Here is a 26,101-nt window from a genome sequence, read left to right on the forward strand (position 1 = left end):
TTTTCGTAAGGCAAAGGCGAGAGAGAAAGGCTTATAAAGTGATTCTACGCAATTAAAAAGAAAGGACGCTGAAGGGCAATGAAAGAAAACCGATATAAAAAAAAACTACAATTGACGAGTGACTGTTTTATTTTGTATCCTCGGAGAGAGAGAGAGAGAGAGAGAGAGAGAGAGAGAGAGAGAGAGAGAAAAGAAAGAGGAGGAGGAAAGGGGAAAAAAAAAGTATACACCGTTCCAGATACATTCTCATACATTCGCCGGCATGAAATAATAAAATAGAAACAAAAAGACGTACAGTATAAAAATAAAATGTTCCGTGTCATCTGAGTCCAATGTAATAAAAAAAATAATAATATCGAGAAAGGAGAGAAAGAAAACGGAGCGAACACACATACAGACGCTTCTGGGAACAACAACAACAACAACAACGACAACAACAGCAACGACGACAACGCTTTCCCGTCCCATCATCATCATCATCATCATCTTCATCATCTCGAGGTGTAGCTCCGAACAGAGACGAGAAAACGAACTGGCGAGGGCAAGGACGCGAGGATGAGGACTAGCCGAGGACGGGGGAAGGGATGAGGATGAAGGTGAGGATGAGGGATGAATGCCAGGGATGAGGATGAAGAATGAAGAAGAGGCAAAGATGGAGAGGATTTTACGAGGGATGAGGAGGAGGAATGAGAATGAGAACATGGCGAGATCGAGAACGAGGAACGAGGATGAAGATGCGAGATCGAGAACGAGGAGCGAGGATGAAGGATGAATGTCAGGGATGAGGATGAAGGATGAAGAAGAGGCAAGGATACAGAGGACTTTACGAGGGATGAGGATGAGGAATGAGGATGATAATAAGGACACAGCATGATCAAGTACGAGGAACGAGGATGAGGAATGAAGATTAGGACTAAGTGAGTGCGAGACGAGGATGACGAGGATAACGAATGACGAGGACGAAGAAGAGTGAGGATGAGAGGATTATCCGAGACGTACGAGAGGGCAAGGATGAGCGAGAAAAGAGGACGATGCAGGGACGAGATCGAGAACAAGGATGAAGGATACAAGGGGGACAGGACGACGGATTGACAGGAACGGCGGCGGTGTAGCGTTTGACAGAAGGTGGCGGCAGATGGCAGCAGCTAGGGGTGGGGGGGGTGGGGGGGGGAGCAGCAACAGAGGAGGTATATACTGGTAATGATGGTGAGGGTAATAGTGTAGAAATGGTGATGATGATGATGATTTGGTGATGATAGTGATGTAGAAATAGTGATCGTAGTGGTGGTGGTGGTGAAGGCGAAAGGTACAAAAATGGTGGTGTGGTGACGGCCCGTAGTGGTGATGGTGGTGGTGGTGGTAGAGACGGCAGTGACGGCGTGTTGTATCGACAGTGACAGGAGTGAAACAAGACACAACGGACAGGAATAGGAGAGACAGCAATAAACAGCGGCAAAGGAGGCTGGCAGGCAGTGGCAGTGATGTCGACGGAGCTGGAGGCGAATGGCAACGGATGGCAACGTCAAAAGCAAGCAGCAGTGATCGAGAGTAGTATATAGTCAGGGTGGCAAGCAGAGAGTTATATATACGATGTAATGATGACGGCGTGTGTGTGTGTGTGTGTGTGTGTGTGTGGTGCCGTGACGTGTTACTGTCGCCGCCGCGTCCCGTGTGGCTGGAGGGGCAACGCGGCTTTATGCCAAGCACTTTTCCGCATTTTTTTACTCCCTTTTTTTGCGTTGGGGCGGCCAGGAGTCCCCTCGCCGGGCCAGATGTCCCCCGCGCCTTCCCCTGTTTCCCTTCCTTCCTTTCGATGTCCCTCTTGCCCTCTGCCGTTCTTCTGGCGTCCCTCAAGGCTGTCTTTTGGGTGTCCTTCTATCGTTTCTGGGTGTCTCTCTGTCATTCCCGTGTCGTCATTCTCCTTCTGGCGTCCCTGTGGCTCATTCGGCATCCCATTCGTATCCTAGTGTCCCTCTGCATCCCTCCTGTCCTCTATTCTCCTCTGGCCTCCCTCTGGTTCCTTGGCGTCCCTCCGGCATCCTCGCACGTCCTCTGTTTCCAGCCAGTGTCCCGCCGGTCACTCCTCGCCGTCAGTAGGTGGGAGGCCCTCGTGTGCTGTCCAATATTTGTCTCCCTCTCAGTCTTCCCTCCATCGATGGATTCAAATATGCGGATCCCCTGGCCTCCTCTCCTCTCCCCTCCTCTCCCCACTCACTCTCTCTCCTCCCTTCATCTTTTCGGTCAGGGAGGGAGAGAGGGAGGGAGGGAAAGGAAAGGAATATTTGATTTCTCCGCCGGAACATATTTATTTTTCGGGGAACACCGCGGCGGCATTACCCGGTTTTAATGGGATTGTTGGTGTTCCTTTTTATTATTTTTTGCAGCAATTTCGCCCCGACATAAAGGCAGGAAAATCTTATTCGTCTCTCGAGCCTCGGCGGAAAAGGATTTGTCGTTCTCGGGCGTCGCGTGAATCGAGAGTAATTGCGTCGCGTTAACTTCTCCATGGTCATCGTCTCGCTGCCGCCGCTCAATGGAAATTCATTACGCTGTTGTGTTCGGAAAAGCCCGACCCGACGCGACACAGGCACGGCTGGCACGGCGTTGTGTGGTGTAGCAATGGAGGTGTCGGCGGCGATGTCGTTGTTGCTGTTGGTGGTGGTGGTGTCGTGGTGGTGACGGGGAACACACGCGCCGAACATGACCATTAAAAAGGAGCAGCGTTAATGTCTTGCATATCACACGAACTTGCTCCGGGCGGGGGGCTGCGGGGGCTGCGGGCGTCATTCAGGCCCGCCACGCACCGCCTCCCCGCACACAGGCTCAATATCACGGGGGTAATTTTCCTCTCTCGCGCCGCCACCTCGTTAGCTTCCATCCTCACTATTTGCGGCAGGTCGGGTATTTAGAGCAGCTCGCCGCCACATCAAAGGCCAGCAGCAGCAGCAGCAGCAGCACCCTCGCCCAGCCAGCCAGTCAGTCACTAACGTAAAAATCGGCGTCGGCCAGATATTCCCAGTCGGGTTTAATGTGCAGGAAACTGACTTCACTCACGGCCCCTCGGCGTGTTGATCGAGGGGCTTAATGGCCATTACCGGGTGATTTTAGCGCCACACCGACAGTCGGGCAGCAAGACCCCGACTTCCCGGCCGGGGCCCCGCGCCCTGCCCGCCGCCGCCCGGCCGCCGCCGCCTCCAAGACTCAAAATTCTGCCTCGCGCGAGTATTCTGGCGGCAATTATCTTGTACGCGGCGGTAGTCAGTTGCTCTCTTTCTCACCGAATCAGTTCATGTATAAAGAACGTAACTGTCGTTTCAGCCCACATCGGATTTGAATAGAACAACGGTTGATCATTCACAGTGAAAATCGACGAGACCTCCTGAGGTTTGGTGGGCGGAGCATGCGCGGCGGCGACCCTGGGCGGGGCGGGGCGTGCAGGGGCGGCGACCAATGAGCGGCGAGGGTCTGGGCGGTGCTACTCGATACCGTCCCTTTGCTTTGGGAAGACAAAGGCGAGCGTTGATTGGCCGATGAGTGCGGTGTCCCTCCCCTGAAGAACCGTCCATGGAGTTTGTAGTTTTTCTATCAGAAAGACTCTGGTCGCGGGGCTGGTGTGTGCACTGTGGTCAATGTTTTCTATCTGAGTGTGGGTCGGTTTGAGTGGTGTGTACAAGGGGAGTGCGTGGAGGCCGCTACTGGTGGCGTGAGAGCTGCAGCACCGCCGTCACCCGCGCCCTCACACTGGCTCTCCCCCCGGCACTCGCCGCGCCGTCCGCCTCCCTCCAGCCCCCGGCGCGCCAGGCCCTCGCCCACGCCACGCACGCCTACCTGGAGACGCCCTACTACCTGAAGCGCGACCCGGAGGACCTGGCAGGGTCGGCAGCGACCCCTCCGGGCGGCGACCTGATGACCCTCAGCCCCCGCCACACCACGCCCTTCTCCGTCTCCGACATCCTCTCGCCCCTCGAGGAGCAGCGTCGCGCCCTCGACCTGCTCGACGACCGCCGTCTCGACCTTCTCGACTCGAGCAGTTACGGGCGCGCCGCCGCCGCCATGCAACCCGCCGGGATGCAGCACGTGGCCTATCCGCCCGCGCCCCCGCCCACCACCTACTGCACGCCCGATGTGTACGACACTCGTGCCTCGGCGCCCTCCTGGTACCAGCCGTCCTCCTCGGACCCACGCTTCGCAAGTAAGTAACCCCAACAACTGTTTGTGTGGCGCCGCGGCGATGCTTCGGCAGCGTTGAAATCCGCCGCGGCTGGCGTCCAGACGCGGCGCGGGGCGGCCGCTGTGTTGGCCCTCGGCTGCCGGGGTGGCCGGCAATGGCGGGGCTCGCGCCGGCCGTGTGCGTGGCCGCCGCGGCGCCAGTAATTGGTGGGTCAGGTTTGGGAATCAATTTGTGCCGCTACTGTTACCGTAACAATCGTGTTTCCACAATATACTTCCCCCATCCCTCCCCTTCCTACACCCCGCGAGACAGCACCGTCAGGGACACCCCCACTCCCCCACCCGCCATCCCCAGCACCACCACGACCCTCGCGTCCCAACGCTCACGGCATGCACGCCGCGCCCACGGGCACAGACGGCTCAGCGTGGCACCCTTGCATCTTAATAGCCAACATTATATTGCAAACGTGACACACATTCTGTAGTATTGTGTTAGCAATGGGAAAGCTTCCCGCCCCGCCCCGCCCCGCCTTGGTCCGCCCCGGTCTGCCTGCCGGACACAAGCAACACATTCACCGCAGCCACCACCGCCCCGTAGTGACGCTATTATCCACCCTCGCCACCCCGCCGCCGCTCCCACGCCGGCCCGGGCCGCCGCCGCCTCCCCGGGGCGCGGCTTGGGTGTTGTCGGTCCTGCCCCGCTGTCACCCGGCCGCCGGGATTGTCACACGCTCCCGCGCCTCGTAGGTAACCCGAGCAGCCGCGTGTCACGGCCATTTTCTCCTCTATGGCCGCGGCGCCGCCCCCCGCCCCGCCGTCCGCGCCTCCGCCGCCCCCGCCGCCACCATTACGCAACACTCGGCCTCGGTGGCGCCGCGACGCTTGATTTACTTTAATGATCCAGCGTTTTCGTGTATCGCCGCGCGCCAGACACTCAATACGCAAGACAAATATCAAATTACTCCGGCTATTCTTTACACAGAAGGCAAACAAAAATTAGACCTGCCAGCCTGTCTGGGGCGGCGGCGCGGCGCCGCGGCCCCACGACACCCAAGTGGCAGGCGGGCGGCGGGGCACACGCCGACGGGTCATTCATCACGCTGGTTACTCATGTCTCTCGAGGCCTCACGCCCACAAAAAGAGTCCCCCTGTCTCATTAGGGTGTCCAGGGTGTCGTCCTCGGCGGGCCAGGGCGGGGCGGGGCGGGGCGGGGTCAGGGGGCAGCACCGCACTGAGGCCACGGGCAGGGGCGGTGGTGGCGGCGGTGGTGGCGGAGGCGGCGGCGGCGGTCCAATGATCCGATTACGCCGCGGCGCCGCTCCCCCGCGGCTGCTTCGGACGGCTCAGGGGCGTGTGTGGCGCCGGACACACGCCCGGTGAGGCATATTAAGTGTGTGTGTGTGTGTGTGTGTGTGTGTGTGTGTGTGTGTGTTGGGAACGGACGACGCTGCGGACATGGGAAAGTTATTTATTTATATTAATCTGACATATTTGCAGCCGCTGACATTTTTAGCGGATGCTGAGAAAAAAAAAAATATATATATATATATATATATATATATATATATATATATATATATATATATATATATATATATATATATATATATATAAGGCAAATGCAGCATGTGTATATCGTACACCATGAAAAGAGAACGATCGAAAATCCGTATTCCAGCATCGACTCAGCAACGTGCCTAAATAATAATATACATCGCGGCAATATGTGTTTGGGGCGGGTAAAGGAGGAAGACATCACACAGTTTGCTCGCTCGCTCACTCACTCACTTCCACACGCACACGCACGCACACACTCACTCACTCACTCACTTACTCGCTCACTCACTCATTCACCCACGCATTTACGCATATATATAAGCCAACATCTCCTGTAATCAAATATCTACCATTACCGAGAGGACGGACAGGTACACAAACGAAGGCCCAGGTAACTAACTTTGGACACACCTTATATGCATACCTGTCCTTCTCTAGTCGCCGGCCCGCACTCCATTATACATACACCTTATCCTTTCCCTCCCTCACCCACTCACTCACTCCCTTATATACATAGCTGTCTCTCACTCACTCCTTCTGTCCCTTATCTACATAGCCTGTCTTCTCCCTCTCTCTTTCACTCACTCTGCCTACACAGCCTCGCGTCTCTCTCGTACAAGGAATCAAATTATCTTGTTGGCGACGTAATCTTTCCACTTAGAGACGAAGGATCAATCAATACGCTTCCGTGGAGAGAGAGAGAGAGAGAGAGAGAGAGAGAGAGAGAGAGAGAGAGAGAGAGAGAGAGAGAGAGAGAAAGTGATTGACTGGTAAATTGAGGCTCCGCGAAGCTCCATAAAAAGAGACGGAGAGGGAGTCTTATAAGCCGCCGGTAAGACGCTTAGATCATTAAGGGACTCTGCGGCGCTGTTTGTTTGGGCTCCGGTGCTGCGGGGAGACGGCGACTCGAGCGCTTCTGCCGGGGAGACGGAGACAGACAGACAGATAGATGGACGGAGTGATTGACGGAATTAACCCCACGCACGACTCCTGTTTCCTTTTGGTCTTGATCTCTTTTGCCACGTTGGGAGACGGTTAGATGAAGATGGGTAGACAGACACACAGACAGACAGATAGATGGAGGGAGTGATTGACAGATACCAACCCACACACGAGTCTTGTTTCCTGTATATTTGTGAAGGATGGGTCTCGATCGCTTTTGCCGCGCTATGAGACGGTAAGACAGAGACAGACAGAGGAACACAGACACAGATGGACAGACTGATTGACAGATACCAACCCACGCACGAGTCTGGTTTCGTGTATTTGTGAAGGATGGGTCTCGATCGCTTCTACCGCGCTATGAGACGGTAAAAGAGACAGACAGAGGGACAAAGAAACAGATGGACAGACTCATTGACAGAAACCAACCCCACGCACGAGTCTTATTTCCTTCTGTCTCTTTTTTTATTGTGAGACAGACAGAGAGACACAGAGAGACAGATAGTATGATTGACAGAAACCATATCCAATGCCCGAGTCTTTTTCTTTTGGTTTCTCTCTTTATTTTGGTTTCTTGGTTTAGGTTATGATGTGAAAAATGGGTTTCGATCGCATTAGAAGACAGACAGGCAGACAGTAAGACATATGAATTAACAGAACCCACTCCACTGATCCTCCTTTTGCTTCGTTTCGTGTCCTATTTTCTCTATTTCCCTCCGTTCCCTTTATTTCGTATTCCCTGATCGCTTGAGATGGAAAGACAGACAGACAGACAGGTTGATAGACAGACGGATTGGCAGATACCATCTCCCGGACCCTCTTCTCATTTCGCCCCGTTTTCTTTTCTCTGTGTTTTCCTTTCTTCTTTTTTTTGTTTTTCCTCCTCGATAAGGGTTTTTTTTTTTGGCATTGCTTTCTCTCCATCTTCGCATCCTCATCTATCTCCTTCCCTTCCCTTCCTTTCCTCTTTGTTTTTCTTCCTCTGTTTTTGTTTTTCCTTCTCTCCATCCTTCTCCTTCTTTCTCTTCTTCTACATTTTCCTACCTACTTCTCCTTTTACTTCCTTTTCCTATTTTCTTGCTAATCCCTCTTTTCCCTCTCCTCTCAATCTTCTTTTCTATTTTCTTTCCTCTCTACTACTTTCTCCTTGATTCCTTTTCTCTCTCTCTCTTCTTCCTTTTTTCTTTCCTATACGTCCTTCCCTTTCTCCCTTTTCTCTACTTTTCCTTTCCTACGTAACTTCTGCTTTTCCTTTTTTCTCTTCCTTCTCATTTCCATCCTTTTTTTCCTTTCTCTTCTTCTTTTCTTTCTTTCCTTATATGTCCTTCCCTTTTCTTCCCTTTTCTCTCCTTTCCTTTCCTACGTAACTTCTGCTCCTCCTGTTTTTGTCTCTCTTTTCATTTCCTTCTTTCTCTCCTCCTCTCTATCACTTCCATAATGTTCTCTTCTTTATTTTCTTCTTTCTTTCTTCTTCATCAAACCACTAACACAACCAGACCTCCCCCTCCCCCCTCATCTCTCTACCTATCTATCTATCTGTCTATCTGTCTATCTATCTGTCTGTCCGTCTACCTATCAGTCTCTCTCTCTCTCGATCGCTGTCCGTCTCTTGTTATCGATAATTGGCAGTTTGTTCTCTCGCACCGCCGCCCGTTTTCTATAAGTCGAGGGGGATCTATGGGCGTACCTCCTCCCCCTCCCCCTTCACCTTCTCCCCCCCCCCCCCCCCACCTAGGACGGGAGTTTCTGGGTTTAATTGATGTTTATGTTCGGCTCAGGAGGAAGAAGTCGGCTCAGGGGAGGAGGAGGAGGAGGAGGAGGAGGAGGAGGAGGAGGAGGAGAAGAGGTTGGGAAAGACTAGAGTAATGGATCGCTTTCGTATCAATGTTTCCCCCGATATTTATTTTTATTTTTGTTATTTTTTTCATTCTCTCTCTCTCTCTCTCTCTCTCTCTCTCTCTCTCTCTCTCTCTCTCTCTCTCTCTCTCTCTCTCTCTCTCTCTCTCATCATAATATACAACCATTTTATATTCCCTCGTTTATTGATGTTTATATCGTGTGTGTGTGTGTGTGTGTGTGTGTGTGTGTGTGTGTGTGTACAGACGATCATGGCCATAGAGAAATATTACTCCGCCATCGATTACTAATACTTCACCGAACTCTCATATTGTTTGTTTGTTTGTTTGTTTACTAATACCTGGGCGCCCCTTTACCTGGCGTCTACACCTGGACAATCACTTAGCAGGTAGAAGGAACCACTAAATGTTGCCGTATGAAAGTGAAAGGCTACGGATAAAAAAAAATATAAAAAAAATAAAAACAAGATGAATAAAGAAAAGGGTAAAAATAAATCAGAAATACATACAAATTTAAATAGAAGAAAAACATATCAAAGAAAATGAATTAATAAACAAACATACCAAACAAGGAAGCAAATCAAGGAAAGGAAGCAAATCAAGGAAAAAGAAAGAAAAAAGGAAACAAACCAAGAAGGAAAAAAAGGAAGCAAATAAAGAAGGAAAAAAAAAGAAGCAAATCAAGAAGGAAAATAAAGGAAGGAAAAAGAAGGAAAAAAGAAGGTAGAGAGGAGAAAGGGAAAGAAAAATAGCAAAAAATAGGAAATAAAAGTAAAAGGAAGAAGAAGTAGATAGGAAAATGTAGAAAGAGAAGGAGGAGGAGAGAAAGTAACGACGAACGTGATAGAACGAATATAAGAATGAACGTACGGTGAAGGGAGTGTTGAGGAACGGCCAAGAACCTCTATTGCGTGATGATGGGGAGGAGGGAAAGGGAATAATAGGATAGGTATGCGTGTTTCTCTCTCTCTCTCTCTCTCTCTCTCTCTCTCTCTCTCTCTCTCTCTCTCTCTCTCTCTCTCTCTCTCTCTCTCTCTCTCTCTCTCTCTCTCTCTCTCTCTCTCTCTCTCTCTCTCTCGAATAGCTTAAATAAATTAAATATTGTCATGAATTTTAAATTTATTCGCACATTTTATATATTAACTTTTTTTCATCGTTTATTATTATTATTATTATGATGATGATGATGATGATGATGATCGCAAATATTTTAATCGCTGTATATCTCTCTAATAACAAAACTAAAGCGATAAATACCTTTTAAAATTCAACGGTGAACTTATTAAACAAAGGGATGTTTTTCTTTAATTTTCCAATTCGTAAGAAAAAACGAATTCTAAGCAGTAGCGATACATAACATTTTTTAAGGCCGAAAAACTAACACTGGTCAATCTTCGCTGTCGCATTTTTGTTTTTTTGTTTTTTGTTTTTAGTATTCAATCTTGGTATTTAGATAGACTCCATATTGCCGTCGCTCATATATCGAAGTAAAATATTCGTCGCCTTTCTTTTCATATTAATTTCTTGTGAACTTTCACTGATCTACTCACACATTCCTATCGATAATTATAACAAGAGCAGAAACAAGAAGAAGAAGAAGAACAACAACAACAACAACTACTATTATTACTACTACTACTACTATTACTACAACATAAACAACAGCAACAGTGACATCAAAAAAATCAATCGAAAAAAAAAACCGACAAAAACGAATAGGAAAACTCGAAACAAAAAACAACAAAAACACACAAAGGTAAACTCTAAAAAAAAAAAAAAAAATACTACACTAGGAACAAAAATAAAACAACTACACGGAAACAAAAAAAAAAGAGGAGGCTTTCTTGTTACGTTCATTCTAATGTGTTTTTTCTCTCCAGTTCTGCTGAGATGAACTTTCTTTACCGCTATCCTGAGATTTTTTTTTTTTCTCTCCCATACGATGAAATTTAATATGAGCTGGTATACTTATTTTTCTCGCAACGCTAAGGTTCATATACTCAAATGTTTCGGGGCTTACACACACACACACATACACACACACACACACACACACACACACACACACATTTGATAAGGCTTTAGTAGAGGTTGTTGTGTTAGTATTTCCATGGGCAGTTTTATGAGCCTGGTGGTTCGTAGTTTGCCAAGGCTTCTGCAGCGTTAACACGAAAAAATAACACTCATGAGAGCTCGAATATTCCCCTGTGTGGCCTCTGGAAGTATTTGTTGTGTGAGAACCGAGAGCGTTTGAAAATATGACCTAAAAGTTTACTTCCCTTATAATGAAGTCGAACAAATACTGCCCCGCTATGCTGAAATACTCTATTGAGGTGTACTTTTCCTCCGCTATATGATGCAGTTTACTTTTTCATGCTGTAGTATTCTGAACTAGCGGGCTTTCTTGTTTGTGTTTGTTTTGCTCTTAGGCTGCTTACTATAAAAAAATCCCTGCCCGCCATCCCTTCCATGTCCCTCGTGCCCACATTGCTCCCCGTGTCGCCGCTATCGTCCCCGCCGCCGCCTCGCCCGCCTGCCCCTCTGTCCCGCCCCGTCCCGCCCCGCCCGGCACAGTGTAGGGAGCATTGCGTCACGTATATTTAAAGTGTCGGTTATTGGCGCTGTAACGTGAGGCGCCCCGTGTCGTAAACTGACCATTTATTTCACTGTCCATCCCTCCATCCCTCCATCCTTCCCTCCCCTCTCCCCTTCCCTCCCCTTCCCTCTCCTCCCCTACCCTCCCGCCGACCTCTATATGTTTACGAGCGGAGATAAAAACAAATAAAATTGACTACCGGTTGAATATATCTTAAATAATAAAGTAAGTTAAAATCGTAGCATACGTAGCGACCATCTATTTTAATTACCACTTCGATTTTGTTTCCTGGTATACCAAAGTCTTCGTTCGTCGTCAGTATCGTCGTTCCTATATTTATCTTTGCTGTTTGTCTATTTATAAATTTTTCTGCTATTTTTTTCTTTCATATTTAAGTTTTGCCCTCTCTCTCTCTCTCTCTCTCTCTCTCTCTCTCTCTCTCTCTCTCTCTCTCTCTCTCTCTCTCTCTCTCTCTCTCTCTCTCTCTTTATTCTTGGAAGTTCGCTTTTGCTTCCTTGGTTTCTATCTGCGTCAGTTTTATCCAAGTTTATCGCGATTTTTCTGACAATAACACCTGGATATTTATTTTTAACATGATCACCTGCATATATTTTTAACACGAATAACAATAAATTTTTTCCAAGGTTTTATATACAAATTTATAGTAAGTCTACCTGTAAATTACTGAACAAATTTACCCTCATACTTCTTTATAACGAGTCTACCTGCATTCATAATTATCCACCAAGTTTACCTGTGTGTTTCGGTACGTAAGTTTCCTTCATAATTCAACAGTGATATAATGAACCTAAACTAAGGACTTTCTTGTTTGCGTGTTGGTATAGGGGGCAGTACGGTCCTTAGGGTCACCTGGTCTGGAGTTAGTTAAGCCGCTTGCTTCAGACTGAGGCGGCGATAAGGAGGCTACAGTGATGCCCTCTACATGAACAGTTCTGAGAGTTCCCCATTATGGACGCGTAAGTGAGTGAAAATATTACTTCTTGATATAATTATCGTATTCGTATTTGTTTATGATCTTTATTATGAGAAGACACGACACACCCCACGCTTGCATTAGGACGGAAAAAGAAACAGGGGGAAAATAGAGGAAAAAAATATTGAAGTGCATTACATCCCGTCATACGAAGACCAAATGATCCCTAAAAATGACTGTAAGTGAATGGGCAAAAGAAAAAAAGAGTATTACAAAAAAAATATTAAAAACTTATCGTAACTGAATCCACAAAAAAAATATATATCATGAGAAAAAAAAAAACTGAAACCACTACACCACCACCTCGATTTTACAACGTCTACGATAATTTCCACTGATAATTCGTGGGAAGATTACGAGCTGGAACATTTGAGTGTAACAGAAAGTCGGGTATGGCGGCGGCGGCGGCGGAGGTGTTGAGATGGCGGCGGTGATAGCGGCGGTGGTGGTGGTGGTGGTGATGACAGTGTTGGTAGTTACGGCGTTGATGATGGTGATTATGATGACAGTAATGGTGATGACAACGATGATGGTGATGATATTAGTGGTGATGGTGATGGTGATGGCGACGAAAGTAGATGATGGTGATGATAATAGGGGTGGTTAGGGTAATGGTGATGATGATGATGGCAGTAGCGGTGACGATGATAGTGGAAATTTCAATACTAATAATGGTAGTGATGATGGTAGTGATGTTGACGATGAATATAATAAAAATAAAGAATAAAAATGATGATGGTGATGACTAAGCAGACGAAAATGGAGGTAAAAAATGACAATGATGATGATGATGATGATGGATGTAGTAGTGATGACGCAGTGATGGTGATGCTGATGATGGAGCAGAGGCAGTTTGTCTTTCCCTCTCCCTCTCCCTCTCCCTCTCCCTCTCTCTCTCTCTCTCTCATCCCTAGTAAACAACATAATTTTTTCCCCGCCTCGTAATTGCCAACACGTAAAATAACATGACATTTGAAAGCCGACATATTGCGAAGCGCTATTTTTTTTTTCCATTTTTTGCACACATTTTTTTTTTTCCATGGTGGGGCGCTTGCAAATGTGGAGGGGGGGAGAGGAGGTAAAGGGGGAGGGGCGGGGGGGGGGGGGTTGCACAGGTGAAAAAACAATTATTAGGACACTAGTTAAAAATCCAATTAACAAAACAAAAATAATAATGTTAGCTGCTTCGCCCCGTTGCATAATGTGGACGGATCGCTGTTTCGTTTGATAGTTTTAATGCCGGAGTTTTTTTTTTTTCGGCCCGCGTTTCATTAATTACGTGTCGAGTTATGGAGTGGTGCAGTTTGTTGTGTGTGTGTGTGTGTGTGTGTGTGTGTGTGTGTGTGTGTGTGTGTGTGTGTGTCAATAAGCTATACATCTATTAATCAATCTATTCGTCTATCTATCTACCTTTTCATCCATCCATCTATCTATCTATCTATCTAATTAACTATCTATCTATCTGCATACCTGTCTATCTGTGTCTATCTATGTCTGTCTATTTATCTATGTATGTGAGAGAGAGAGAGAGAGAGAGAGAGAGAGAGAGAGAGAGAGAGAGAGAGAGAGAGAGAGAAGGTAGGTACAGGTGATTTGTTAGCGAGTGGGAATGCGTGTTTGTGCTTATTGCAAAAAAAAAAATAATTAACTTTGATAATGTAATAATATTTGTTTATTGCTGACGCGCGCGTGTGTGTGTATGGAGGAGGGGGAGGGGGAAGAGGGGGGAGAGGGGAAGAGGGGGGAGGGAGGGGGAGGGAGGGGGGGGGAGGGGGGAGGAGGGGGGAGGTACATACGGGATTAATATTGAAATGATGCGCCATGAAGCAGTGACACAATTTGAACACACACACACACACACACACACACACACACACACACACACACACACACACACACACACACACACACACAGGAAAGATAAGGAGAAGAAGAAATAAGAACAGGGCGAACAACAAGAAGAGGAGGTTAAGGAGGAAGAAGAGGAAGAAGAAGAGGAAGAGGAGGAGGAGGAGAAGCCGGAAGAGAGAGAGGGAGGAAGCTGTAATCGGGAGGATCGGCCTGTCACCCTCTATGGAATCAGATCTCAAGATGAAGAGTCGGCGGCAGTAAGTCCTTGAGGCGATAATGGCACAGTACAGAAGGGGATCCGCGACCTTGTGGACCCTGTATGCGGAAGGAATGAGGGGGTGAAGTATAAGGTATAAGACTGAGAGGGTGAAGTATAAGGTATTGGATTCGGGGGAGGGAGATTATAAGGCATGAGGCTGAGGAAATGGAGTATAAGGTGTAGGATTGAGATGGAGGATAAGGTGTTAGACTGAAAGGGTTGAGTATAAGGTATAGGACTATGGGTTGAAGTATAACGTAAAGGACTGAAGGCGTGAAGTATAAGGTAAAGAAATAAGGGATGGAGTATAAGGTGCGTGAAGGGACGTTGAAAATTAGTATTGATGGTGAATATTGACGAGGAGTGAAGAAGAGCCGAGACACGAAGAGTAGTTAAGATGAATTTAATAGAAAAGATTAAAAAAATGGAAGAAACTCAAAATACATTAAGCATTTGACTTTGATAAACAGATGGAAAGACAGAAAAAAAGACAGGTAGACATTTAAACAGACAAGCTGATGGACAGATATACCGACTTAGCATACAGACAGTTACAAGACACACAGGCATAGCGAAAGACAAAAACAGACATACAGGCAAACAAACAAACAGACACATACACACATACAGATAGGCACAAAACACATACATACAGATGAGACACAGACAGACGGACACAGACAGACAGACAGAAACAGAAATATCCTCATAATATCCTTAAAAAAAAATTGTGGGGTTATTGTGAACGGAGAAAAAGCAAATAAAAAATAAAAATAGTGAACGTGTCGAATTCCTTGAAAGTATGAATGAACGGCGACATTTTAAGACGAGAGGGGGCAAGGGGAGGAGGGGGTCGAAGGGGGAAGGGGGGAAGAAAGGGGGCGAGGGGTGGGATCTGGGAACGTCTGTAAAGGAAAAAGTATCAATGGAAAGATCTTGCGGTCAGAAAATCCAAAGAAAAAAAAAGAAAAAATGTAGGTCAAGGAAGTGAACAGTTGAAAATGGCGAAGAAAATACCTGAAAATTTCTTAAACATTCCTGATTTTATTTTATTTACAGACTATTTTTTTTTTTTCTACAGGATTATTCAGTTGCGTATCTATTTGTCCGTTGCTTTATCAATCTCTATCCATATTTTCATATATTTATTTATATGTATATCACATTATGCATATATACACCTACCCATCTAACTATCTATCTGTCTATCTATCTATCTATTTATTTGTCTTTCCAACTTCAAACTTTTTTCTATTTTTCCTACTTTCATTTCCTGTTCCTTTCTTATTTTCTTTTCCTATTATTTATTTTTTTGGCTTTGTATATATTTTTCTTGTTTTCATATCTTTTGTCTTTTTTTCTCCTTTCACCTTCCTTTCCCTCTATTATCTTTGTTTTTTTTTTCCTTCCTTCTGCCTCATTTATGTTTTTTTTTTTCCTTCTCGCTCTCTTCATTACTTCCTCTCCTTCGTGATACAATAAAGAAATGTTTCCTACAAATTCGAAATAAGTAAAGACAATCATAAAAGATCCACGAAAATGTCCACACACAAAAAATATTCGGTTCCTTTTTTTCCTTATTTGACCGACAACTTATGCTCCTCCTCCCTCATTCCTCCTCCCCCTCACTCATGACTGAAACATCCCTTATCTCCCTCTCTCCCTCCCACCCTTCCACCCTCCCTCCCTTCTTCCCACCCTCCCACCCTTCATCGCTCTCCCCCGCCCTCTTTCTCTCTCTTCCTCCCTGTCAAAACGAAATGCCCTAAAAAATATGAAGTTAATGAAAAAAAGGGAAGCAGTAGATGTAAAGTAAGAGGGAAGAAAAACATTTGAAAATAAAGAACCAGAAAAAGATGAAGAGAAAATTTAGCGAGATAGAGGAGGAAAGAGATAAAGAGAGGGAGAAAGAAGAGAATTAGGTGAGAGAGAGAGAGAGAGAGAGAGAGAGAGAGAGAGAGAGAGAGAGAGAGAGAGAGAGAGAGAGAGAGAAGACCACCACGACTTGGACCACGTTTGCTCTGAAGATAAAAAGGTAGGGCAATATTTGTCTTCTGTATTAGCCCATAATGACTGCTAGCGCCCGGCGGGGAGAGGAAACGGCGGGAGGAGGAGGGAGAGGAGGAAAGGGAGGGAGGGAGAAGAGGAGGGAGGGAGGGAAACTAAGGGTGCGTAGGGAGGGTCAGATGATGGTATGGGCGAGGAAGGGAACAACGGGTGGGAGAGGAAGGGAGAGGAAAATGGTATAGGGGAGGAAGTGAGGGGAAGGTGGGAGACGAGGGAGGGAGGGAAACTGAAGGATGAGAGGAAGGGAGAGGGAGGGTACATCAGGGAGAGGTAGGAGGAAGGGAGGAAAGGCAGAGGAAGAATATGAGGGAGGGTGTTACTGGCAGAGAAAGAAAGAGCTGAAAGGAATTAGGGAAAGAACGTGGTAGGAGGGAGAGGAGGAAAATATATATATATGGACAGTGGATTGGAAAGGCTGAGACGGAAACGGCGGAAGGGGGAAGGAGAGGAAGAAAGGGAGGGAGGGAGGGAAACTAAGGGTGCGTAGGGAGGGTCAGATGATGGTATGGGCGAGGAAGGGAACAAGGGTGGGAGAGGAAGGGAGAGGACTGACTGACTGATATTGAGTGGCTACGTGAGTGACTGACTAATCGTTTGAGTGACTGATTGACTTACTGACTGACTGACTAGTTGAGTGATTGACTGATATTGAGTGGCTACGTGAGTGACTGACTAACCGTTTGAGTGACTGATTGACTTACTGACTGACTGACTAGTTGAGTGATTGACTGATCATCTGACTGGTTGAATGAGTAACTGACTGATGTATAGAGTGACTGAGTGACTGATGGACTAATCGTCTGAGTGACTGATTGAGTTATTGACTGACTCGCTGGTTGAGTGATTGACTGATTATCTGACTGGTTGAATGAGTAACTGACTGACTGGATGACTGATGGGTTGAGTGACTGACGAATTGACTGATTGAGTGAGTGCGTGACTGACTGACTGACTAACAAGCGGACAGGCAGTAGTATTGACAAACTGACTAGCTAAAACTGTCTTACTTATCTAAACTCCTGACTGACTGATGACGATTTACTAACCGGGAATTATCAATATACTACCAACTCAAAAAACGACATCACATTCTTGTTTTTCGCCTTCAATGAATTCCACACACACATTTTCTTGGCATATTTGCGCCATACTACTAAGAGCACTAGATTCATATGTTGCATGTTACCCGTAAAAATAGTTGATAGACAGATCGCAGGGAACGGGGTTTGGTACACTGGTATGTTTTGCAACTGATGTAAAGAGAGTGGCCAGGAGGGGAGACGTTGCATTTTGGGCGTGACGACGTAACGAGATGATAGACCACTGAACTGACTGGCGGCTGGATACGGAAATAAAAATGGTTCAAAAATATAAACAAAAAGAAGAGAAATACCTTAAACAATAAATATCATACAAAAAAAATGAAACACTGTAAAAGGTTCAAAAATACATATCTGATAAAAAAAGAAATACAAATCTTGATAACACTCAACATGATTTATCAGGGAAAAATTATGATGAAGCTGAACGAATTAGAGAAGAAAAATATATGAAAACGTTTACCAGAAAAATAACAACAGATCAAGGAAAAAAATTAACCTAGTCAGTGTATCAATTTTTTAGTCAGTGAAGAGAGAGAGAGAGAGAGGGAGAGACAGACAGAGAGACAGACAGACACAGACGAAACTATAGAGAGGTTGAGGAGATGACCTTTTTTTGCCCTTTTCAATTAGAAGGAAAACATAGAAATTAAAAAGAGGAAACACAAAGAAGGAAACAATAAAGGAAGGAAAAGAATGGAAATGATGAAGAAAAGAAAAAAAAGGAGTAACACTAATAAATGATAGAGAAAAGGAAGAAAGGAAAGAACGGAAAGAATAAGGAAGGAGAGAGGTGGCGGAAAAGAGAGGGAAAGAGAATATTTTTCACACTCCTGTTTGTCTTCCACAGTCCAGGGAGGGAGAGAGGGAGGAAGGGAGGAAGGGAGGGACGCTTTATTAAAATGGTCCTCTCTCTCTCTCTCTCTCTCTCTCTCTCTCTGCTGAAAATAATACACAACAGTTAGCTTCGACGGTCTATATTGCTTTCTTTTATTGTTTGTTTGTTTTTGTCTACAGTTCTCTCTCTCTCTCTCTCTCTCTCTCTCTCTCTCTCTCTCTCTCTCTCTCTCTCTCTCTCTCCATCACCGGTCCCTCTCCTGAAGTGTACTCTCAGCCCTGATGGGAGAGAGTGAGTGAGAGAGAGAAGAATCTCTCTCTCTCTCTCTCTCTCTCTCTCTCTCTCTCTCTCTCTGTGTGTGTGTGTGTGTGTGTGTGTGTGTGTGTGTGTGTGTGTGTGTGTGTGTAAATACGCAGAATATTGGATGCTGGCCATGTGTGTAAGTGATCGACGGTGGCGTGATGTGGAAACAGTAGTAGTAGTATTAGTAGTAGTAGTAGTAGTAGCAGTAGTAGTAGCAGTAGTAGTAGTTGCGGTAGCAGTAGTAGCAGAAATTGACATCTCTTTCGGGCACCTCTTTTGATTCTTTTTTTTTTTTTTAGGAGCAGCGAGTAGCGGGCTTTTTTATTATTTCCTTTTTTTTGTGCCCTTGAGCTGTCTCCTTTGTTGTAAAAAACTAGTAGTAGTAGTAGTAGTAGTAGTAGTAGTAGTAGTAGTAGTAGTAGTAGTGGTGGTAGTAATAGTAGTAGTAGTGGTAGTAACAGTAGTAGTAGTAGTAGTAGTAGTAGTAGTAGTAGTAAAAGCAGAACAAAATAAGTGCTCATTCTCACTTTACCTACAACTGTAATTAACACACACACACACACACACACACACACACACACACACACTCAAGAGCGTAATTTTTTTTTTTATGTTAGTTCATTTGTTTTCTCGCATCGTTTAGTTTTCCTTCAGTTACTTTCCTTGTCTTCGTTTCCCTTATATTCCCTCTTCCTCTATTTCCTTTTCTTCATTGTCTTCATTCTGTTCTCTCTTTATCATATATCTTCGTTTACTTGTCTTCTTGTATCCTACGTTCGCTGTCCGTTCTCCTTGTCTTCATTTATTCACTTCCTTTTTAATTCATCTTCATATTTTCCTCTTTTTTTATATAACAAAGGAGACAGCTCAAGGGCACAAAAAAAACGTCATTACTGTTTGCGTTTGTTCTTTTTAAATATGTTTCCTTGTTTGTCTCTATTATCATAAACTAATTTGTCATTCTATCTTTTCTGTTTATTTTTCTTCACAACATTTCTCCCCTTGGCAATTAAAGCATTTTATTCACTAACTAATATCAATGTCATCTACTCTATCTTCCCTATCTTCTCCCTCTTCTTCTTTTATATTTTCTTTTGTTTTAATTTTTACGAATCTTATATCTCCGTCTTCCAATCGATCTATTTTTTTTCCTCTTATTATTTATTTTATTCCTACATACGTATTTTTCTCTCCCTCTTCTTCATCATCATTCTTCTCTTTATACTTTCCCTATCTTCTCTATCTTCTCCCTTTTCGTTTTTTCATATTCATTGTTTTAACTTTTACGAATCTTGTATCTCCGTCTTCCAATCTATCTATTTTCTTTTCCTTCTTATTATCTCTTTTATTCCTACATATACATCTTCCTCTATTTCTTCTTCATCATCATTCTTCTTTTTATACTTTCCCTATCTTCTCTATCTTCTCCCTTTTCGTTTTTTCATATTCACTGTTTTAACTTTTACGAATCTTATATCTCCGTCTTCCAATCAATCTATTTTCTTTTCCTTCTTATTTTCTATTTTATTTTTACATACACATCCTTCTCTCCCTCTTCTTCATTATCATTTTTCTCTTTATACTTTCCCTTTGTTTCCTCTTTACTACTTTCACATATGTATCGTCTAATTTTTTTTTTTTCATCCTCTTTATTTCCCTTTTCCTCTTTTTTTCTCGTTGTCTTCTCTATTCTTTTTTTCCTCCACTTCCAATGCTTCCTTTCTTTATTAACTTCCTTTCTTCTTTATATATATTTTCTCTTTCTTTCCCATCCATTTCTTGTCTTTATTTTTCTTTCTATCTACTTCTCCACATCATCTATCAAATATCCGTTTTTTATTCATATTTTCTTTCTCTTCTTTCTTCTTTCTTTCTCTTTCTTTCGCATCCATTTCTTGTCTTTATTTATCTTTCTATCTACTTCTCCACATCATCTATCAAATATCCGTTTTCTGATTCATATTTTCTTTCTCTCTCTTCTTTCTTCTTTCCTACGTCATCAGAATCAAAGCAGTCTTCCTCTTTCTCTTCTTAACCTCAAATTCCTCCTCCTCCTCCTCCTCCTCCTGCTCCTCCTCCTCCGTCTTTGCTTACTCTCTTTCTTCTCTAACACACATTCTCACATTTCTTTCTTCCTGTTTTCCTCCATTTTTCCGTGTACTAATTCGTCATTATGGATTAAACACACAGCTCTCCTTTCTCCTTTTGTTTATTTGCAGCGTCTGTTATCATTCTCTGCATTTGCCATTTTTTCCTCCTCGGCTGAGTCAACAAGAGTGATGGGCGGGGCAGCGCAGGAGGAGGAGGAGGAGGAGGAGGAGGAGGAGGAAGATGGGGTGTGGCAGGGTGGAGAAGAGAGAGAGAGAGGGATAGAGGGCTAGGAACGAAGAATGGGAGACAGATAAATAGATAGATAAATATAGAGATAGACAGAGAGAGAAAGAGAGAGGAATAAGGAAGAATAAAGTTAAATCAGAAAGGAAATAGGAGAAGACATGAGGAGGAGGAGGTGGAGGAGAAGGAAGAAGAGAAGGAGGAGGAAGAAGAGGAGGAGGAGGAGAAGGAGAAAGCAGCCATGGAACAAAAGAAGAGAGAGGGACGAGATGAAGAACTAGGAGGAGGAGGAGGAGGAGGAGGAGGAGGAGGAGGAGGAGGGGCATTCCGTGGTAGCTTTAAGTATCTGTGCCATAAAAGACAACACAATCAACACAAGAATTGTTTTCCTTCCTCTCCACCGCCATGAGACGCTGCTCTCTCTCTCTCTCTCTCTCTCTCTCTCTCTCTCTCTCTCTCTCTCTCTCTCTCTCTCTCTCTCTCTCTCTCTCTCTCTCTCTCTCTCTCTCTCTCTCTCTCTCTCTCTCTCTCTCTCTCTCTCTCTCTCTCTGCTTTCTTTTTTTGTTTTATTCTTTTTCTTTCCTTCAGTTTTTCCTTTCATTCTTTTCATCCTTTCTTTTCCTCCTTCATTCCATCCTCTCTTCTTTCAATTCTTCCATCTTTTCCTTCCTTCCATCTTCCTTCCTTCATTCTCTCATTCCTTACTTCCTTCATTCCATTACTCTCTCCTTTCTATTTCCTTTCTTCTTTTGTTTATTCCTTCTCCCCTCTTTCCTTCTTTATCTCCCTTCTTTATTCCCTTTTTCCCATTCACTCGGCATAGAATACTTTATCATTGACAACCACTCGCATCTACTTCTCCCCCTTCATCAGTCTCATCAGCTTCCCATTCTTTTTTTCTCCCTTTTTTTCTACTTGAGTTTATTTTTGTACGTTTTTTCTTCCTCCATTCTTTTTCTCGGCTTTTTTCCAGCACTTTTTACTCTCTTCTTTCCTTTGTGATTCTTTTTTATAAACTAGTTTCCTATTTTTTCAGTTTTTTCATCATTTATTCCTTTTCACTTTTTCTTCATCCATTTTTCCTTTATATTTCCACGTTTTGTGTGCTTTTTCATCCTTTCTTTTTTTCTTGGTTTCTTTTCATTCTCTCCTGAACGTTTCATTTTTTCTGTGTTTATTTCTCTCTGGTCTTGGCTTTTGTCTCCTCTCCGTCTCGTCCTCTGCAAACAGTGTCAGGAGGAGTGAAAAAAGGAGGAAGAAAAGAAAGAGGAGGAGGAGGGGGAAAAAGAGGAGAGAAAATAGTAGGCGTGGGCGTTGGTTTGGGTCAGTCTTAAACTATCTCCTCCTCCTCCTCCTCTTCCTATTCTTCTCTCCCTCGCGTTCTCCCTCCCTCCGTCCTCAGGCTGCTCGGGCCCTGAAGGAGTGTGTGCGGCAAGAGGAGCAGAGCAGGAGAGTCACCCTCCCCCTCTGGAGGTCAACGCTCCCCCAGTGGAGGTCAAAGACTAGGGCTGGGTGGTGCCCCCTTTGCTGGGAGAGGCTCCCCTTTGTAACGATCTCACGAGTTCTAAGTGAACACTCCCCTGGGCGAGGACCCCCACAGGGTGAGGAACATCATTCTTCCCATTAATATGCCCTGGGCCGACAGCTTCCTCGAGTGCTTGCAGCGGCACCGCTGCGTCCTGATCTTCAAGGACAAGAGTTGAGTTGCACCTCATGGGCTAAAAAGATGCCGTGTTGGACTGCCTCGGCGGCCTACGGGTCCTGTAGGCAGAGTGACCGAGCCGAGACGCCGCCGCCTTGCTCACTGAGTTGATTAGGCAGGACCCGCAGGCCTCCGAATGACGCTTCTTAACACTTATTCTCACTACTTAATCACATAAATTTGCCATCAGTGACGTTCACTTTGTATCGGAGCATTCCCCCAAAAATTACATGTTTGAAATATTTACCTGATATTCTGCTGTGTTCGGCAGGATGAACTTGGCGGACTGTATTGCTGGGCGGGGATGCTGCGGCTGAAATTCAATGCCGGGAAGTGTAGCTTTGAGTTGTACCCTTCACACAATTATTCCAACCCTTCACATGATTATTCTTTATATGAAAAGCGGGTCTATGTGTGAAGGGGATTTAGGAGTCTGTGAGCTTCGAACTAGTATTAACGCATCAGGCTAAAAACAGCGCAAACAGGGTACTGGGTTCCATTTCAAGGACCGTAACCCATACAAGTGCGTAAGTCATCCTCAAGCTAAATCTGGAACTAATCAGACCTCATCTCAATTATGCGATTCAATTCTGATCACCTTACTAAAGAATGGATAAAGAAATATAAGAAATCGTATAAAGAATGATGACAAAAATAATTCACTAGTTGAGAAACTTGTCATATGAGGATAAACTTAAACAATTAAATTTGCATTCTCTAGAAAGGGGAAGGGTGCGAGGGGACTTGATCAACGTTTATAAATGGATGAAGGGCTTTAACAAGGGGGATTTTAATAAGGTTCTGGTGGTAAGAGAGCGGGTATACAGGACACGTAGTAATGGGTTTAAGATTAATAAATTAAGATTCAGTAAATGCATAGTCAAGAAATGGTTTACCAACAGTGGTGGATGAGTGGAACAGGCTTGGCAGTCAAGTTGTGAGTGTCAACACGCCAGATACATTCAAGAAAAGGTTAGATAGCTTCATGGGTAGTGAGGTTAGGTGGGGTTAGGTTTACAGGAGCTGCCTTGTATAGACCTACCGGCCTCTTGAAGACTCCTTACGTTTTTATGTTCTTATTACAACATACAAAACCTCCCCACTACCACCACCATCACCACCAATACTACCACCAATACTGTCACCACTACCACCACCACCACCACCACCACCACCATCACCATAACCTCCCCAACACTGGCACCACTACCACCACTATCACCACCACCATCACCATAACCTCCCCAACACTGGCACCACTACCACCACTATCACCACCACCATCACCATAAGCTCCCCGACAGTCACCACTACCACCACCATCACCATAACCTCCCCAACACTGGCTACCACCACCACCACCATCACCATAACCTCCCCAACACTGGCTACCACCACCACCACCATCACCATAAGCTCCCCAACAATAATCACCCAAATGTACATAATTAAAAAATCGAAAAAAATAAATAATGTTAACAAATTCATAAATCCAACATTGATATATGAAATCGATCGACAAATAATACAAAACCGAAAGAAACAACAACAACAACAACAACAACAACAACAACAACAACAACAACAACAGCCAGCCAGCAAAGATTAGTGGGTCCTCCATTAACGCCACCAAGTTATTCTCCCACTGCGATTATTGTTATGTTCTCCCAGGCGGATTCCTTCTTGCTATTCTTTCCCAGCCAGATTGTGAATTGAAGAGTTTATATAATGCATTCTTGAGCCAGGGGGAAGGAGGAGGAGGAGGAGGAGGAGGAATGGAGAGGGAGTGAGGGTTCGAGTTTATGCTAATGAGGTTGGTTATGATGACAATGATAATGATAATGACGACTCTAACGATGATGATAATGATGGTGATGATGGTGATGATGATTAGATGGTTGATGGGTTACACAGGACAAGTTTAGGAGGAGAAGAGAGGAGGAAGAGAGACCAAACGAGATGGAGAAAGAGAAACCGGGAGGGAGGAATCAAGGGAGGGAGGAAGGGCAGGGAGGGAGGGAGGGTGGAAGGGAGGGAAGAAGAGGAGGAGGAGGACATGGGCACGTTAAGGGCAGCGTCGCCTTAAAGGAAGACATTGTCCTCGTTTCATCCTCTTCAACAGCCAAAAAAAAAGGGCGGGAGGAGGAGGAGGAGGAGGAGGGTGGGAAAAGGAGAGATGAGAAGAGAGGAATAGGGAGACGGGAAGACATAGAGAAGGAAGGATAGGAAGACAGGAAGACAAGAATGACGGGAGGACAGGAGAGCGGGAAGACAAAGAAGGAAAGAGAAGTGTTTAAAGGGACGGGAAGATGATGGAAAGGAAGGAAAGAGAAGAAGAGAAGGAAGGAAAAAAAGAAAAGGAAAAGAACGAGAAAGAAGATGGTCAAAGGAAGAAAGGGAAGGAAAGTAAGAGAAAAAAGAAAAAGGGAAATAAGAAAAAAGGAACATACATACATCACCGAAGGAGGGAAAAGGAGGGAAGATAGAAGGAAGGAAAAGGAAGAAGGAAGAGAAGGAAAGGATCCACTTCAGGTTATTTACTGTCGGGTGAAAGTGAGCTGGGGCGGAGGAGGAGGAGGAGGGAAGGTGAGGAGGAGGCAGAAGAAGGGAGGGAGGGAAGGAGAAAGGTGGAGGGTAGGATATGGGTATGAGGAAGAAGATGGGGAGAAGCGAAGGTACAGAGTGGGGAGAGGAAGGTAGAAGGAGGGGTGGGATGTGCTGAGGGGGTGCGGGGGGTGTAGGACTCGCAGCCTCACTGTGGGATGAGTGATGGGCCAGACAGGTGTGTGTCCTTCAGATGTGTGGAGTCACCTGCACAAACGCCGTCTCCTCAAACACTCCTCGTCCCACGCCAGCCACCGCCACCGACCTTCTCCCCTGCCTCACTCCCCTACCGCACCCTACCCCTGTCTCCTATGCCTTCCTTACCTACCCCTGCCTCACCCCTGTCTCAATTTACCTAGCTCTGCCACAACCTGCCTCACCTCATCCTATGCCTTGTTTCAGCTCGTATCTCCCTACCTCACCCCTGCCTCACCCCTGTCTCAAATTCCCTAGTTCTGCCTCAACCCTGCCTCACCTCATCCTATGCCTTGTTTCAGCTCGTATCTCCCTACCTCACCCCTGCCTATGCCCTGTCTCAAATTCCCTAGCTCTGCCTCAACCCTGCCTCACCTCATCCTATGCCTTGTTTCAGCTCATATCTCCCTGCCTCACCCCTGCCTATGCCCTGTCTCAAATTCCCTAGCTCTGCCTCAACCCTGCCTCACCTCCTCCCATGCCTTGTTTCAGCTCATATCTCCCTGCCTCAACCCTGCCTAAGAGTATCCTTGTTTATATTTTGCCTTAATTTATCTGTTCCTGTCTCAACCCTGCCTCAACCTGCCTCACCCCTTCCTATGCCCTGTTTCAGCTCATATCTCCCTGCCTCAACCCCGCCTAAGAATGTCCTTGCCTATATCTTGCCTAAATTTATCCGTTCCTGTCTCAACTTTGCCTCTCCTACAATCCAGTTTCTGTCAATACTCTCTTT

Source organism: Eriocheir sinensis, chromosome 52, assembly GCF_024679095.1.
Source record: "Eriocheir sinensis breed Jianghai 21 chromosome 52, ASM2467909v1, whole genome shotgun sequence".
NCBI classification, from domain to species: Eukaryota; Metazoa; Arthropoda; class Malacostraca; order Decapoda; family Varunidae; genus Eriocheir; species Eriocheir sinensis.